Source organism: Alligator mississippiensis, chromosome 1 (assembly GCF_030867095.1).
Source record: "Alligator mississippiensis isolate rAllMis1 chromosome 1, rAllMis1, whole genome shotgun sequence".
Lineage (NCBI taxonomy): Eukaryota > Metazoa > Chordata > Crocodylia > Alligatoridae > Alligator > Alligator mississippiensis.
Window position 1 is genome coordinate 38,739,129 of NC_081824.1, and position 19,050 is coordinate 38,758,178.

The following is a 19,050-nucleotide window of genomic DNA, read 5'->3' on the forward strand; positions in this document are numbered from 1 at the left end:
TTCACTGAAGTTAGTAGCTCCCAGGGAAAAACATAGATCTAAAAAGTTACCAGCACTGCAGAGACGTGGGCAGGCACCTGGGTCAAAGCAGAAGCAGTGACCTGTGCTTGCCGCTGTGATGACAAACACAAAACACATGACTGTTTGCATCATCAGTTTTTTTTGTCTCCTTCCACCTAATTGGTCCCCAACTACTCCTGACAGAATACAATAATAGAGATGAGCATTACAAGTATGGCAACAAGATTTTAAAAAAGAGAAGGGAAATGTTTACACACTAATGCTGTGATCAAACTGGAGAAGTAACCTATTTAGTTTATGCAAGTGTAATTTTGCATTCCTCAATAGCAAAAGCTGCACCTACACAGCACAGTAAAGAGAAAAGAGGCGGTGCAACAAACAGCCGGAAAGAAGAAACTTTTCACTCTATCCAGCTGCTCATTGATTGTTAGACTGAACCAAAACTAAAACTACCTTTCTCCTCCCCTTCCACTCACATATGTATACCTCACTCCCTTCTCCATTTTTGCCAAATGCTGGGCAAAAAAACCCAGACATGTCACATGAGTGGTGGAAGCTGAAAGGGAACCAACTGTTCATTCAGTTTCCTCGCAATGTTAAAAGCCTTAAATTGCATCAGTTGGTCAACATGCTCCCAAATTATTGGTTCTTTTGGATGAAAGAATTGTTACATTGATTTAGAAGATGGTGACAGCACGTTTGACACGGCAATAATAAATCCTAAAGAAATACAAAACTTGTATTCGTTTATAAGTTGTTCACCAAAAGATTTTCCTGCTGATGCGTCCAAGGTACAAAAACATCTGTTTGGTGTTTAAATTCACCTAAACCAATCACAAAATAAAACTTTTGTAACAGTAATGTAAATTAATGTACACCTTGTTTTTTCCCCTCCACTCTTAACTTTTTTCCTTTTTATTCTTATTTCCTTTTGTATTTCCTTCTTCTTAGCATTTTACCTCAATTTATTTTTCCTTCTACTTCCTCTCTTCTTTGCTTTTATTTTTGGGGGTTTTTTTGTTGGGGGGGAGGGGGGCGTAATTTGTTGGGAGGAAAGGGATTACTTTGTTCTCGTCAAGTCATTGTTTAGTTTTTCCCAGCAGGAAATAAATTTAAAGTAGAAATAGACAAGCTAAGTTTTAAATATACTATCTGGTAGTCATAAATGTGATTTTAGAACAGTTTATAATAGTTGCAGGCTAGTACCTACATAGTTACTCAACAAGGAAGGTCTATTTCTATGCTCATCCAGAAACACCAAAAATCTTGCATAAAATCTGTTATGCTCTCTTCATTGCAATTAACTAAGATTTGAGACCTTTTTGTCCAGCTACAGATATTACTAGAATGGACACTACTGAAACCCTAACACAAAGCAGCTAACCCTCTAAACCTAATCAGGATCAGATACACCATGACATGAAATCTATAATCAACAGAAAGCAAGTCTTGAATCGCTATCAGGATTTAAAACAAGTTGTCCCTGCTATGGTGTAGGATTACCTTATGTATGGTCTCCTATGGCTCTGGGTCCCTACAGACTTCATGAACTGTTCTCAAAAGCTTGTCTAACCTCTCTTCCACCTAAAGCTGGAACTCAAATAAAAAACAGGCACCAGGATGAGTAGGAACTTTTTTGAAAACTATTTTGAAATTGGGGGGGGGGGTAGTAAAAGCACTCTATGACTGCAAAAGTCATGCTTTCAACTGAAAAAAATGTGAAGAAATTTGGAATGCATCTGTACCACAAACAATTCAAAGGAAAAAACAGAATTTTCATGAAAAAACTTCAGTAGAAAATGTTAGAGTAAAGTGATGACCAAAGAAATATAGCTTCCTTATTAAATGAGGGTGAAAGCCACTAAGGGACAATGCAGAAAAAGTTGTAATTTTTAATTTATGTTTTCACTTCAGCCTTCACTAAAGAGGCTCAAATAATGGAAGTCGCTAAAACACCTTTTGAGGTTTTCAAGACAACTGAATAAGCATTTGTCAGGGACTGTTTAAGAATGCTGTGTCAGCAGCATAACTTAATGGGAGGGGTGACTTAATGGAGACAGCCACCCCAAGCACCAAACAGGGGAAGGGGAGGGGAAGGGGGAGAAAAGTAGCTGCTCCTGGCAGCTGCACATTCAGGATCACAAACAGGAAGTCACTATTTCCACTTCACTCCAGGTACCCAGCAGCATCCCTACACTGCTGTATTGTGTGATTCTTCCTAATATCCAACATAACTATGAATGCAATCAAGTAATAGAAAAGATTACTTTGAGAAGTTGCACACATTTCCACCACTGGAAGGTTTTAAGGGCATATTAAATAAACACATGGATGATCTTGCCTTGAGCAGGATATTGGACCAATGACTTCCTGAGATCCCTTCCACCCTAGTCTTCTATAATTTTTCTCCATGCTTTAAAAGTATACAAAACATGTTTCAGTATTGCAAGAGGCAGTCCGTGACACATAATTAAACTGTAATAAGACAAATTATGTTATCTTTTTAGATCGGATTTATGAGGTATTTCTTTTGATGTCTTCCTTCCATCATAAAGATGTAGCCTCTTAGACTGAAAGTTTCCATGAAAAAGATGTGAACTGGCATGTCACTGTCTTCTGGATTTACACTGTAAGCATTTGTACTTTGGATTTTTATCATTCTTTTAATCACCTCTAGGGTACAGAAGAGGGAGTTGAGAAGAAAGCTTCCTAATCCTCAAAACTGCAACCCTTCTCATACGATTCCTACAGATCCTCTTCGTCCAACGATAAAAATCTTATGTAAATCAAGAAAACAAGGGTAATCCCTTGGTATTTGGGCTTAGAATTATAGAAAATTAGGTTTGGAAGGGACCTTGGGAGGTTATCAACTACAACCCCCTGCTCAAGGCAGGACCAGCCCAACTAGATCATCCCAGCCAAGGCTTTTCTCTAGCCAAGTCTTAATCTCTAAGGACAGGGATTTCACAGTCTGTCTGGGTAACTTGTTCCAGTATTTTACTGCCCTCCCAGTGAGAAAAATCTTCCTAATATTTAACCTAAACTTCCTTCGCTGCGACTTGAGATCATTGCTCCTTGTCCTGTCATCTGCCACCACTGAGAACAGTCTAGCTACATCCTCTTTGGAACCACCTTTCAGGTAGTTGAAGGCTGCTATCAAATCCCCTTCTCAGTCTTGTCTTCTCCAGACTAAATAAACCTGGTTCCCTCACCCTCCGATCACCTAGCCGGGGTTGTGTGACCCCCAGCATTCTTTCTTGCCCATGGGGGAGGGGGTTGGTGTCGGACTTGATGATCTGCTTAGGTCCCTTCTGACCCTACCAACTATGAAACTATGAAACCCTCTCCTCAGAAGTCATGTGCCCCAACCCCTCTAATCATTTCCATTGCCCTCCACTGAATTCTCTCCAATTTGTCCACCTCCTTTCTATAGTGGAGAGTCCAAAACTGGACACAGAGCTCCTCATGTGGCCTTACCAGTGCCAAACAGAGAGGAATAATCATTTCCCTCTATCTGCTGACAATGCTCCTACTAATGCAGCCCAGTATGCGTTAGCTTTCTTGGCAACAAGGGCACATTGTTGGCTCATATTCAGCTTCTTGTACATTATAACCCCAGCCAGTCAGCCCCCAGACTGTATTAGTGCATGTGATTGTTTTAGCCAGTCATAAAGGGAAGACAACATAGTTATGTACAGACGTTTTACAAAAAACAAAACAAAACAGGTAACATTCTTTCCTAATAATTAAAAGGTAGTAGGGTTCTACAGCAAAGACCACCCATCATCCGATGATAGCATCGGAAAATAACCAATCCAGCCCTTCTTTCCCTTTTTCTCGATTTTATTATTAGTATTAGTATTTTTACTTTGATTCCCAAAATCTAATTTGGAAGGCTGACCCACTTTCCTTCAGAAGGTAAAATGCCATTTGTGCTGTAGTAATGTGCACATGCCTAGAAGAATCAGCCCATGTCTGTGAGTTGGTCTCTTGTGACTTGATCTGCCCTGCCCCCCTCCCTCCCAAGAGAATTCAGTACAAAGGTTTAATATCCTATTGTCCATTCTATGAAGGTCAGCAGGGAACCAATGTAATAGGAATTATTTGTACCATTGCATGGTGCAGCTTTCTGCTCCTTGAAGGAAATCTTTTGCTTTGCAAGTTTCATAGTACATCCTAAAGTATCCCCCAATCAGATACATTTTTGAAGTATGGTGAGGGGGTCTCTTTCTCCCCCATTAGGGGACTTTTTGTTGCATAGCCCAGAAGGCTGGAGATCTATGACTGGAATCTTCTTTAAAGCAGAGGCAGGAATAGAGCCCAAGGACCCCTCTTCTAGGTTTCCCTTGCTCTGTTTCACTTACTAGTTCTCTGCAATCCCAGAAGGGATAAGATCCAACTGCAGGAAGTACAGAGTCACACACTTAAGTATTAACAACAGTCATTTCTGCTCTGTGTCTGGAGCTTGCTACTTGAAAACAACTAAGATGAAGAATGACCTAGGACTATTAGTTCATCACAGGATGACTATATAAGCCATCAGTATGATATGGCCATGAACAGGGCACATACAATCCTAAAACTCATTAGGTCAGGGATTTCTAATAAAGATAGGGTGCTATTAATACCATTTTACAAGACACTAATATGTCCCTTGTGGGAGAAGGCCACATCTGTTTCTCCCCCAAAAAAACTCTGCTCTGTGACAATTTGGTTAGAATGGGCCCTGCAGAAGGTACACACCTTACCCTATCTCTTTAGGTAATCTGAGCTGGATACATTCCTGAGGGGGGAAATCTGCTCCCTCTGCCTCCATGACTGTCATCACATACCTGGGAGAGGGGCTTAGGCTCTCTAGTGGGCTAGAGACTGCCAGTCTGCTGAGCAACCAGTGACTCATTTCAAATTGGAAATTGGTTGTCTGGCAGCCAACAGGTGCTGGCCTCCACTGGACCAGGTAAATTAGGTCATAAGGGCTATATAAGTTAAGGACTGCCCAGGAGGAGCAGCAGTAGCCATGATAAAAAACTCAGAGAGAGAGAGGAGCTGGATCACCTGATACTTGCTCTCTCATGATCAATGAACTGCCTGCCTCCAGAGGGAATCTCCACCTGCCTCTGGATGATATTTGTGAGTAAGCTATGTGAGATCTCACTAGATATATAGCTTGCAGTAACTCAGATGCATGATCAAAGGCTACTCCAGCCACCCTGTTTGCTCTATGGGATTTCTCTGATACTACTCAACTCTGTACCCTATTCCAACCCTACTCCTTGTAACCAATAAAGTCCTCCTTTGTACCTAGCAAGGGAGACTTACTGGGAGTGGGTCTAGATTATGCCTTGGGGTCCCCCTGGGTTTGGCTGACTAAGGGAGACCACTACTTGTGCTTCCAACTGAGGGAAGCATCCCGAAGTTCTTGAAGTGAGTCAAGTACCCTTGAGGGCTACTAGGCCTTGTTTCCCAGGGGACACCATGACAGAATCAAGCCCGTCCCTGGGTGGTGACAGCTCTACCCCCGGGCTAGCAGGTGTGCTCCAGGAAGGGGGTTGGCCAGATGTGAGGCACCCCCAGGGAGGCACTTGGAGGCTGGAAGGTGGTGGGTGGCTCAGTGCAGGAGCACCCCCTACTGACTCGCCACACCCCTCACTTGGGAAGACCGTGTACAATTCATTCACCCTTACTAAAGACAGATGAAGTCAAAGTAAAAAAGAATGCAGATAAGAGCTACTAGGGTGATCAAGAGAATGACAATGCTATTCAAAGGGTAAAACACTAAGGAGAGATCAGTAATCTAAGTGACAAAAGCAGCACAAATCAAATGTCTATAAACAGGACAGGAATGAATTTAGGATGGAAATTATAAGAATGTTTCTCAAAGAAGTTGTTAAAACAGTCTTTTAATAAGAGTTGACAGTTACAAGTGCAGGTTCCAGAAGCGTAATTAAATAGTTTAACTTATACTATCAAGGGAATGAGATTCCAGCATCTCTCCACATAGTTTGTTCCAATGAATTTCCTCATAGTATAAAAATTCTTCCCAATATCCAACCTGAATTTGCTTTCCTGTAATTTAAAACCATTACTTCTTGTCCTGTCTCTTGATACAGGACCCTTCTCATCAATATATCAAATCTGCCCACAGTCTTCTCTTCTCCAAACTAAATAATCCCTGCTTTTCCAAACCATTTTAGTAAGTCACATTTTCTAGACCTACAAAACATTTTTCTAAACTTTATGGCTAGGGACAGACATTCAAAAATCCTGAGCCTGAATTGAGTTAATCTTTGTATGTTCATCTATCCTGAAGAAAGTGAATCAGTTTCTAAGTGGATAGATGTTCCCTTTCCATTCAGGAAATGCAGGCTCATGATTGCAGTGACTCAGACCAGAAGCCTGGGGGTATTAGAGCAGCCCTCACTTCCATAGGGAAGCTGAGCTGAGGAGGGGGCATGGCCAGGCCCCAGCAAGCAGGCCCCATCAGCTCTCTGAAAGCTGGGAGCCATCCCCATACACAGGACTGCCCAGCCCCAGAGGGGAACTCTCCCCCCTCCTCCATCTTCCCCACTGTCGCAGGGCCAATAGGGGACCCCTGTTCGGTGCAGGGGGGGAGGGCTGTTCTCCCCCCTCCTCCCACCATTGTGGGGTGGGAGGGGGACTCTGTGAAGCTGCCTAGCTCCAAAGGGGGACTTGTCCCCCTGCTTCTCCCCCATTGCTATGGGGTGAAGGGGGGCAGTGATGGGGTCCTGTAACAGAGGGCCTTCTCTGGGCTGATCTCACTGTGGCCCGCCCACCTATTTCTGGGCTAACCACTCACCTTCTCACCTGCCATGCCTTGTTGGTAATTAGTTCATTGATGTAGTTAAGTGGGAGGCTGCCCATTTTTGCCCCAATGCCAGGGAGCACTATCTGCAGCTCCATTCCTCCCCTACACCACAGCTCAAGCCTCGCAGATGGCATCCATAGTTCTCAATATCACTGGCCCCTTGCTGGGCCCCAGAATCCTACTGTTGAACCCCTCTATGATCCCTCCATTCCGGCAGACTAATCCACCTTCATTCTTGGCAACATAGCTCCCTGAGCTTCTTCCCCCTCACAGGTGCGGTCCCCCTAGGACCTTGGGCTACTAGCCCTGGCCCACCTCCAGAACAGTAGGAACCTCAGGCCCTCGGCTCTTGGGCGTTCCTCACAGTGGGCCCCTGGCCATTTGACCCTTCCAGTCCGGGCCCCAGCTTGGACCAGTCAGGGGAATGTTCAGACAGGTTCATGAGTCCATGGCCTCATGCTCTTCCTCTGGGGTCCACCTTCCAGACCCTATAAAAAGGGGTAATGCACCCGGTTGTGGGGGCTAGGGGTTAAGGTGCCCCAACCCACCTTTCACCAGGGTGGTAACGGGTGTGGCATTTCCTGGGGGCTCCTGTACCACTGAGAGCCCCACCAGGCCACCCACTCCCAGCAGGGTGCAGTTTTAGGTCATACCCAGGACCAGGAGCCTCGTGACCATCCCCTACAGCTCCTCTCTTACCTCCAGATGATACCAGCAGTGCTACAGCCAGGCAATGTTGTTGCCTGGCCTCCCAGCAGCAAAATGCCCTGTTTATATGGGCAGCCCTGAATCTAAAATGGCTGCCCTAATCAGGCACCTCCCAACTGTGAAGCTGCTTCCAGCCCTTCCAGCCCTTAAAGTGGCAGGCACAAACTGTGCCCTGCCACAGGGCCTCTATAGGATGCTGCCCAGCCCCAGATGGGGACTCTAGGGCAAGGTGAGGCTTTGTTTTATGGTGAGGGGAACTCTTCCCTCTCCTCCTCCTCCCCCCAGAGGGACAGCAGAAGTGTGTAGCTCAGCTGGGCAGGGTATGGCTGTGAGGTGTAGAGACCCCCATACACTCCCCCCATGGTGTGCAGCCCTCACTGTCTGGCAGAAGCAGCAGGCGGTGAGGTCAGGGTGCTCATGCCCAGCGCAGGCATGGCTCCAGCCAGCATTGTGCCAAAGGAGGGAGCAGAGCTTGCCCTATAGCCGGGTCTCTGCACTACCTGCCTGCCACTCCAGCACTCAGTGGGGGAAGCCCCTTACTAGAGCCTGCTGCCTCCCCTGCTCCCTGGTGCCCAGGTCCCCACACTCTGCTGTTGGGGGGAGGAGGAGCCCCACCCCCTGCTTCTCTGTGGAGGTCAGCACAGGGTTGCCCTGTTGCAAATGTGGAGTTCCAGGCACATGGAGCAAGGCCCAGATGATAGGGTAGGCTCCTCTCCTTCCTCCTGTGCATCGCTGGTCAGAGCCATGCCTGCATGGGGCACAAGTGCCCCGACTTCCTTGCCTGCTACCGCTGACGAAGCAGTGCAGCCTGCATGCAATGCGGGGACTGTGGGGGGTCCCTACACCTCCCACCCTCACACCAACACCCTGTTCAGCTAAGCACCGTATTCCCACTGCCCCTCTGGGTGCAGGCTCTGTACTGCGTTCCTGCTTCTGCCCAGCTCCAACTCTTTCCCCTCCCTACTCCCCTCTCCCCCAACCATTGTGAAGCAGGGAATTGGGGCTTTGTGTGACACTGCTCAGCCTGGCCCAGCTGGGATGCAGGGAATGGCTGTAAGGGAGTCACAGCTGTCGGGGATGCCCCCCACCTCCACCCCACCATGGCTCAGGCTGGCCTCGCTCAGCCCCAGGCAAAGTAGCCGTATGGTGGGGGTGGGGCTGGGGCCATCCCCTGCAGGTGCAGATTAGTGATGGGGACCCAAGCTGAGCAAATGCAGATGGGCAGCTTATCATGTCAGTGAGTGCAGCCCCGGTGCAGCAGCTCACCAAGCAGTGGCTTATTCAGGCCCACTTGGAGGTGCCCCGGGCCTGGAGCACAGCAGCTGCCCACTATGGAGGTTTGCTGAGGCCCCACAATCCCTTGCAGCTCCATTATAGCTGCTCCCTGTGCCTCAGCTGGGCTGGGCTAGGTCAGCAGTGCTGCACACAGCCCCCTCCCCCCCACCCCATGGTGGCAGGGGGAGACAAGTAGGAATAGAAGTTCCTGCTAGCATTGAACAGAACCCGCCCCTCCCCACCCCCCGGCCACCCACCCTGAGGCCAGGCAGCATTGCATGAAGCCCCCCAACTCTCTCAGTCCCATGCTGGAAAGGGGGAAGGGGGAGAGGGAGGAGGAGGAAGATTCCTCCTCCAGCACCACACAGAGCCCCCCTCCCCACCCTGGGAGGACAAGGAGGAGGAGGAGGAGGGGGAAGAGCCCCTCCACCATGAAACAGAGTCCCCCTCTCCACCCTGCAGGACAACCAACCCAGCATGGCCCTCTTAAGGTAAAGGGAGAAGAGAGAAGAATTAATTCCTCCCTCTGTTCTTTCCCTGCAGCCAGGGTCTGCCAGCCCCAGGGGCCACTGCCACAGCCCCTTCCCCTCTGCTCCCCAGAAGACAAGCTGACCCCAGCTGCAGTGGGGGAAGCAGGAAAGGAGGGAAGAATTAAAACCCCCTGCCTGCCCACTTTGCCCCAACAGGGCCATGCTGGCCAGTGTCTCTACTAGGGCCAGTCCCTGCTCAGGCTAGAGAGTAGAGGGTCAGACCTGAGGCTGGAGGAGGGGGAAGAGTGGGGTCAGACCTGAGGCTGGAACAGAGAGCCCCGCCCAGACTTGAGAGAATGCCAGAATGCTGGAGAAGTCTGGTTTAACTTAAACCAGGAAGGGGTCTGGGACAGACATTGCATAAACCAGTTTCAGCCAAATCATTAAGTCTGATAATACATTCATAGACTGCAAGGCTGTAAGTCATCTTGGAATATCATTGGGTCCAGCCCCCTGCATGAGGCAGGAAAGCCAGTTGGGGTCAGGTGACCCCAACAAGGTGACTGTCTCATCTCCTATTGAAGACTGCCAGGCTAGGCAATTGCACCACCTCTGGAGGGAGCGTATTTCACAGTCTGGACACCCTACATCGAACCAGATTTATCTCAAACCAGTTTCAGCCATTTTGAAACTGTTTTATGTGCACTGAATGTCTGTTCTGTTACAGGTTTCTCATTGCTTAAACTGGTTTATGTGTAATGTCTGTCCCTAGCCTCTAAGTCTCCCTTGTTGCAATCTCAGCCCATTACTTCTTGTCTTCCACTCTGCAGACATAGAATTATATAGTATTTCTATTCCTGCCAACACTCCCCTCCCCACAACCAAAATCCATAAATTCTGTACTTGTACATCACAAAATACGATATGCCTCATCCAAACCACAAAGTTCCCTCATGGAAACTATAAGGGTGAAACTAAGCAAGTCACTATGCTCCAGAACAAAATTCACAGAAAAATAATAAAAGGACAGAAACATTATCACCAGTGGGAGAATACTTCTCACAGAACAATAACACCTCTGACCTCACAGCCCTCTTCAAAAGAAAACCTACATACTACTTTCAGAAGCTGGACCTAGGAACAAAAATTCAATACTTTACTGGATACTAACACCATGGACTAGACAATATTCTTAATGACTTCCTAGGACTATACCTGTTTCTTCTAATGGCCCTTTCATTTAAAATGGTGTTATTCTTTTGTAGAATTAGGTTTATTTATTTCAGCTTCTTCACTTGGTTTGTAACTGCTTCTGATAAATCTGAGCCAGGGAGAAGCTAACATCCTCTTTCTTTAAAACAAACAAACAAACAAAAATTTCATCCACACACTAGAGTTAAATAAGAGTAATTGTTTTGCCTGAGATTTAGTATATAGGCTCTGTCTGCTTTTTGTCCAGACCTGAGAAAGGGCATTTCATGCTGAGAAGCCTAGATGACATTTCTTCTAATGATACATTCAGTCCAATAAAAAAAATATTAACAAATCTTATTTGTTGCATAATGCTCACAAGGGCAGTTTAAGAATTAGGCAAAAAATATTCATCATAGAAGCAGGGTCAGAAGGGACCTTGTAGATCTTCAAGTCCAACCCCTGCCTGGGCAGGAGGAAAACTGGGCTCAAATGACCCCAGCCAGGTAGGCATCAAGCCTCTTCTTAAAGACCCCCCGAGTAGGAGCCAGCACCACTTCCCTTGGAAGTTGGTTCCAGATCCTAGCCGCCCTAACTGTGAAATAGTTCTTACAGATGTCTAATCTAAACCTACTCTCCAACAACTTGTGGCCATTATTCCTTGTTATCCCTGAGGGCGCTATGCATAGAAGCATTTTTTATCCTTAGCATTATTTTCTACATAACTCTGGGCAACTAAACTATGTTTTGGTTTTGAAGGAACTGTATTTCAGTCACTTTGCTATGTTCACTGGATTACCAGGATTCTTGGTTTTCTGCGATTAAAAAAAAGCAAGCAAACAAACAAATCACAAATTCTCTCACTATATATATGTGTGACATTTAATTTTAATCATGGTTTTGTGGGGTTTATCATATATAGTGACATAGATATATAGGCTATCTATGCCACTATATATGATGGCAGATCATGGTGCTAGTAAAAAGAGGTTTATCTATGCTACATGTTCCACAGACAGGTTAAAACTTGATGACAAATACTAGAGAATATAACCAGATGAGTCACTGAAAGGAAAAGATTGTTGAATTAATTACAATCGAACATGACGAATATCTTGATTAAAGATTTAGATGACAAAAGTTTTAGAATTCTAAGGGAAAAAACCCTATTTCACTTTATAACCCTCCCAGGTTAATGCAATAGGCTTATGTTTAGATCACCAGCTGGTTTTGGTGAAAAAGTTGTGGTTTATATGCAAGAAAATATGGTAATTCACTCTTTGGACACAAAAGACAGAAATATACAGTGTTATTCAAAGCAGCTAGTTTATTGTGGCAGTCAACACGTAGTGAATTTTAGGGGTCTGTGCATAATTTAAATCTGTACTAATTCATTTAACTCCTTCTAATGGCCATGATTATTTTCTTGCATTTTTCTCAGATAAGGCTCCATTTTTCAAATGACTTCTTAAAATATTAATGTTGTGCATAACAGTGCATAATAATTAGGAAAACCTGCAAAAAGGTTTTGCTACTGAAACAGCATGATCAAAGTATGTCTTAAAAAAAAAAGAACTGAAAAGACAAGTCATTTCTATAGAAGTGTTTTTTTTAAATGGTCATTAAATCCTAGATAATGGGGTTTGAAATTATGATGCCATATAGAAGCACTTAAAAAGCACACTAAAAATCTAATCACTTGTGTAAAATGTCATTTTTGTCCATAATTTTTAAAGTTTACCCTGTTTAATCAGAGTAATATAATGTGCCAGATGCTATAGTAATTTCTCATTTTAAAATGAACGCCAGGGTACATAGTATAAAATTAAAAGAACATGTTGAATCAAATAACAATACTGGCAATTTATAACAAATCTTAATTATTTGACAAAATAAACTATACCAAAAAAAATTAAGAGGTAACATAAAATAAGGCTGATACAGCCACAGGTATCTATTGACATACTATTGTCTTATGAATCAGCAGGCATAGAATCAATTGTTGCAAGTAATTTCAGTACTGTTCAGCTCTTACGTAATACATGAAATATTATATAAAACCCTCAGCACAGATACCAGAGTTTGGCGCCCAAAGACATTTTGCTTGGCACATGCATCTCAGGACAGACAGCAGGGAGGAGGCCAGGGCTGCACTGCCACAACATGGATTGGGCCCTTCACAGCTCCCCTGCTGTCCACCCCTGGCACACCAACATCTTACAAGTTGAGCTTATAGATGTTTATGGCACTCTGCCCAAAAATGCTGCCAGCCCCTGAGCTAGGCTGCGAGTGCTTCTAGAAGAACTGATGCTTATTTCTTTTCCAAACATACGAATAACTCTATCCTAAACACGGCCACAGTTATAGACTATTCTGCTTTGTTTTGTTTTTTTAAAGAAAAAGTACTTTAAATACTGATAATGGGATTTACATGAGGATAAGGGTTCACGGGTTAGTTGTGACCGGTCAAATCAATCACATACTGCTGTAATTTGTGATCATATATTGTAATCACATACACTACATCGATGAGTACACAAACACTTCAAAAGCAAATATTTATGTGAGAAACTAAATTGTAGTTCTCTCTTTAATCACTGTATCTGAAACTATTAAATCATTTTTCCCCAAAAGAATTTTATTATAGTAATTATCTTTAAAAAAAACCACACAAAGTATACAATCATAGCAAAAGCAAGTTAAAATAAAGCAAGACTGTTTATTAAAATATTCTGAATATCTACAAATGCTAGTGGTCCTTGGCTTGTTCAGTTATTAAAAGTATACTCTCATTTTATGTTTTTAAATTACTGAAAAGGATACTAAACTCTCCCAAGTTATGTAGGCAGCAGAAACAAATTACATTTTTTTTTTATGTTCTACAGATGACAAATGTGTATTTTGAGTTAAATAAGCATATGGTAGAGTCAGTCAATACTGTGTTAAAGTTAGCAGATTTATGCAAGACAAGTCAACGTATCATACATTATTATGGAAAATTGCAACATCTACTACCTAACCTTCAGATATTTTGTATATCACCTAGTATTATATTTTGGAGAATGATTGACTATAGTCTTCAGTCTGAATTTTAACTAAACTCATTTTCTCCATCTAAGAAATGGAATTATCACAGTTGCCCATTTTAGAGGTAACTTAGGAGACATAATTAATTAGTATTTGTAAAATACTTCCGCAAAAAATTACAAATGTCAACAGCAAGTAGGGAACCCGAATTAAAAAAAGAACTGGATTGGAAAGAAGTATTTCCTCCGCAAAATCAGATTTGTTTTGAACACACCTTTTATCCTCTTTTATGATGAAGGACAGTCAAGTAAAGAATTTAGTTCTGTTTCCAGATATGCTGCAGATTTCCTGGTGATCATGATCATGTAAAATAACCTAGTTTTATGTCACTTTATCCACCAATTGAATCCATTAATACTCCCCAACTTCATTGTAAGTGCTGTGAGGCTGAATCTCTCAGCATTGTAAAGTATAGGCACTGTATAAAATACACATTTCTATAAGTAAACATTTCAAAATGGTTTATATAGCTAATTGCCTTATATAGGACGTGCATGCATAAGAGAAACATCACCCTCGGTTTACACATCTGTTGACTCAGAATGATTATATAATATGAAGAAAAAAGACCCAACCCAAATACTATAAAGGTATTTATTACTGAAATAATGAACACTTTTGCAAAGACCATGTTATCTATCCAGCAAGCTATGGGTGGGGGGAAGTAGGAGAGGAAGTTGGGTAATAAACAGTTTTTTGGGGGTTTTTTTAATACAGTGTGCACACGGGGGGGGGGGGGGGGAGGGGCCGGGGGGGCAGGGAGCTGAGCTTTTTTATTTTATTGACTAACCTGCCCAGAACTTTTTTCTTTAAAATGTTACAAATGTATTTTTGTCCCTACTACAATCTAAGCTTCACAAGATGATAATTGAGGTAGTATTAATTAGATTTTGCTAAAGAGCTCCCACATTTCAAGGTTATATCCTGTAGAAAGTTAGTAAATATCATTATAGAAATCTGCCTGTGCGTGCGTGCGAGTGGCAGGATTCTGGCATGACAACTTTTACAGCAGAGTCATGCTGTTCTTGAGATGGAACATTCAAGACAGTTAGGAGGCACATGAGTTCAAACAATAGGATCAGACTCATTTTTCTATCAGTAGAAAATGAAATAAATTGAGATTATTCTGGTTAAAATGACCATATATAAAACAACTAAATGATAATTGAAATGTAAGAGCCATTTTAGTCCACAAGCACTTGGCCAAGTTTGGTCTCGGTCTCTCTCAGAACCAGATGGTTGGCAAAATAATACTCTTTTTGTTAGTTATGAATGAATGCATAATTTAAAAAGTATGCAGTTTAACGTGAAAAGTTTCTTTGCTTTATTAGGTAGCTACAGACAGTTAAAAAGCCTGAGGCCTTTGTAGGTTAGTCTAAACAGCACAGATTAAACTGAAACATAAGTAAATAGACAGTTACTTTTGATTCAGGAAATGCAGCCACATGCCTGCAGTGGCTCAGGCTAGAAATCAAGGGGCACTACATCATAGCTCTCTAGCTGTGTGTTCACTTCCTTTTCCTGCTGCACCTGAGGTCTCTGGGATTTGCAGTCCAGAATTATAGAAGGACTCTACAGGGTTGCACAATCACTTCCCCTTCCTGCAACCAGGTGCCTCTGGGATTTGTAGTCCACAGTTGCAGCCAGCAGTAAGTTTGGGTGGGGAAGGGGTGTTTAACCCCCCTCTCTGCTCCCAGATTCCAGCTGGGGTTTGCTGGGAGAGGAAGCAGTCCCCCACCTATAGATAGGGCTGCATCCCGAGCCAGGCTTGCCTGACCTTGTCAATCAGCCCTCACTGCTGCAGCTAGGGAGCAGAGGGGTGGGGCCAGCCCTTCTCTCTGGAGTAGACAGCACATCCCAGTCCAGCCCAGGGCTGAAAAGCATGCTGGTGTAACCTGGGCGGTACTCCAAGAGGTACCCCCTCTCCAATTGAAGGAATCAAAGCAGGTGCTCAAGGCCTGTGGGAGATGTAGGGACTCTCCTTCCCCTATGGAGCAGAGCCAGACCACCAATGGGCCTTAACCATATACCTTTTAATGAAAAAATAGTACTGAGAACATAACAGGCATAAACCAAGGGGTATAGGGGACACTACAATGCCCCAAGGATTCAACAAAGGTTAGACACTTACAATCATTGACAAAAGACAGGGTTAACAACATATAAAGCACAAACAACAAAACAAACAATACTGGTTGGTGAAATATAAAAAGGCACAAAATACAAAATGTCAAATGACAAGGAAATATAAAGCCTAGGTACCTGGAGGGGGAGAAAGGGGGAAAACACAATGGCCCCTTTCCACTGCAAAAAGATTTTCTCCTTGTTAGTTCACTCACCCCAAGTCACCCCAGCTAGAATTTGAACTTGGATCTCCAACATGGTAGGCAGAAAGGTTGCTACATAGCCACCAGTGCTGGCATTGTTCTAAGCTGCTAGGGGTCTGGACCTTCCCAGAACCCTGGCCTCACATCGCACTGCCTGGCTTCTTATTGGACGAACTGGAAACCTCTCAGGTCACTGCTCAGATCCTTGCTAGAGCTGGGGAACCTCTCCTGATGGCCACAGCCCCTCATAGACAATCCTGGAGCCCAGCGGGGAAGCCTCTCCTGCCGGCCGCATGCTGCACTGCTGAGGGTCCAAGTACTGCCTGCAGGTCCCGCTCCTTCAGGCTTTTCTGAGGCAACTGCTCCCACCCCACTGGCTCAGCTCTTGCGAGCTCTTTGAAGCTCCTTCCTTGTGGTCCCTCACTGGTCTCTTCTTTGAGTCAGCCGTGCTGCCCCTTTTATTCTCCTCCACGTGACCCAAGGGGCCAATCAGGGGACATGGAAGGTGAGTCTCTGGGGCCTGATTGGTGAGGAAATGGAATCCAAAGTCCTCCAATCATCTTTTGCCCTTTCAAAACCCCTAGGCTAAGTCACTGCCAGCTAACCCGTCACACTGGGATGGTGGGGGACTGTGATTTAACTTGAACTAGGAAGCGGTCTGAGACAGAAGTTTCATAACCCAGTTTGACCCAAATCAGTTAAGTCTCATACACTACATTCAACCAGGTTTTTTCTCAAACCAGTTTCAACCATTTTGAAAATGTTTTACGTGCACTGAGCTTCTGTTCTGTTACAAGTTTAAGCCAGTTTCTAACCACTTAAACCGGTTTATGTGCAACTTCTGTCCTTAGCCTATAGGTTATGAAGTTTAAGAAAAAGTCATAATAATGATTCCAGGCATTCTACTTAGAGGATAACTTGTACACAGTTCCTTACAATATGTTACTATTACTTAGACTAAGGTGAGCAATAGGATTGTTTGCTCAAAGCAAGCAATTCCACATTAAACAGCATACTTCTTGAATTTTGCATTCATGCATAACTAATGAAAATTTTAAAAAAGAGGTAATATTTTACCACCAATGAGTTTCTGAGAACACATTGTATACATGTATTTTTTGCCTCATCAAAACTGTTGGGAAACTTGGTCCTATATACAGGATTTGTTATTATTATTTTTAATCTGAGAGAAGTCATATTTCTTTAACTACCTTGCTTAGCCTGTCTAAAATAAACTAGTCTTCAACCTTTGTATGTCTATATGCATGGTCTCTTTTTTTATTAGGTTTATTCTTTCTTATTAAATATGAAATGGTTTGGATCAGATGACACGGAATTTGGAACTCATAGGGCATGTCCCCATGAGCGTTCATGTGTGATTTGCAGCACCTCAAACACTCTGGATGCTGGCCAGGCTCCAGGTGGCTGGCTCCACACTGCTGCAGTCCAAGTAGGCCCCCAAAAGCCCAGGTAAGGGTGCTGAGGACAGCACATCAATTTTATTTTTAAAATAGTAGCAATTTTATTTATTCACTGTATTATTTATTACTACAGTATTATTGAATTCTATTATGGTAGCACAGGCACTTCCCCAAACGAGATTATGATCTAAGTACAAGATGAGAGAAAAAGGTGTACACAAGAGACAAAACAATGCAAAGGACACAGCAACCATGAGAAAAATATGGACATTAGATAAGCAGTTACTGCATACAGCTGCTTAATTGCTGTCAAGTATTTTGTAGATATTTGACGGAGAATAAAAATCTGCAAAACTATTACATACACTAAAGAGCTTTTTCCATAGATGCATGAAATTCTAAGTGTATGTACAGATGTTCATGGGACCTGATCTAGGAACACATAGCTTGCTTTAAATTACGTGATCATAGATTGGGTCCCACTCGTGCATTGCTAGGAGACATGCTAGAAACCTAATCTAAGTCATTTGGAGTAGGGGGAGGGGCAGATCTTGATACCCTATAAACTACTACATGCAGGATGTGGATGTCATGAATGGCATCTGAAATGTATACAAGCACTTTGTTTGAAATGAAGTTTTATTTTGATAAAGGAAATACAAATTAATCTAAGAACAAACAAAAATGTTTAAAGACGTATTTCTATCTACATTGGGAAAAATCAAGTTAGGAGCTATCTGTAGTTTTCTTCTTTCTTCTTTAATAATCATGGAAAACAAAGCATTAGACACATTTTTAAAAACACAGATACATGGTGTAGACTAGAAGACAGTATGCAGTTGCAATAAAAATAATTTGTAGTCAACAAGTTAAGGAGATAACAAAAGAATGGTGTTAGCCCTATGTTTGATGTCACCATCAATCGTGAGAAAAGCAGTTTTACCTCTGATCAGATTAGATGTTTTTTAGAGGTGCAACGATACATTGGTCCCATATCATATTGGCACTGATATAAGGAAAATTGACTGTACTGGCAATCAGCTTTTTTTTTGACCAATGTGGCTGATAACGTGGCCAATAAATGTCGCATGCATCCTCAGTGCAGCATGCAGGCAACCATGAGCGCAACCCTGAAGTGTGGAGAGCACCTGGGTCTGGCTGATAAGTGTTGTGGGGGAAGGAGTGGGGGGAGGGAAGACGTGTGTTGGTGGGGGAAGATTGAGGCCTCTGCAGTGAGGGAGGGAATGGGGTTGGGGCTGGAGCAGGGGAATCACTTATGGCTCCATCCCATGCCCCACCCTGCCCCAGCTGGGTAGTGTCTGCCCCAGCCCTATTCCTTCCCTCACCACAGGTGTCTCAATATGCCCCCTCACACCCCTTCCCTCCCCCCTATACCTTCCCCCACAACAGACTTACCAGCTGGTCACTGCTCTTTACACTGCAGGGTTGCATATTAGCAGTCAGATCAGTATCAGCTGATATGGCTCGTTAAAAATTGGCCATTGGTATCGGCCCCCAAAAAATCTCTGTTGGTGCACCCCTAATTTTTTATCAGTTGGCCTCCACCTCTCCTTCTAAAGCAAGCATTGTATACATTTCTGACACACATATATAATAAAACTACTGCTGATTCTTTTATAGACTTTCTTTTGTGCGCTAGAGATTTAAAACAGCCACTCCAAATTGGTTGCAACAATTAGGCACCTTTTCTTATGGCTTTAAGC

At 43.6% G+C, this 19,050-nt stretch overlaps 1 protein-coding gene and 1 long non-coding RNA gene across 2 annotated transcripts in view; both read right to left on the reverse strand.

Annotated features, from left to right (window-relative positions):
* LOC132251191 (uncharacterized) overlaps positions 1-7,804 on the reverse strand; it is a 56,680-nt gene extending 48,876 nt beyond the window's left edge. Inside the window, exon 1 of the long non-coding RNA XR_009463086.1 lies at positions 7,547-7,804. This is a non-coding gene — a long non-coding RNA (uncharacterized LOC132251191). The remainder of the gene's footprint in view (positions 1-7,546) is intronic.
* Positions 1-19,050, reverse strand: part of SNTG2 (syntrophin gamma 2) — a 625,784-nt gene that overhangs the window by 562,970 nt on the left and 43,764 nt on the right. The gene's annotated exons all lie outside the window — the stretch shown is intronic.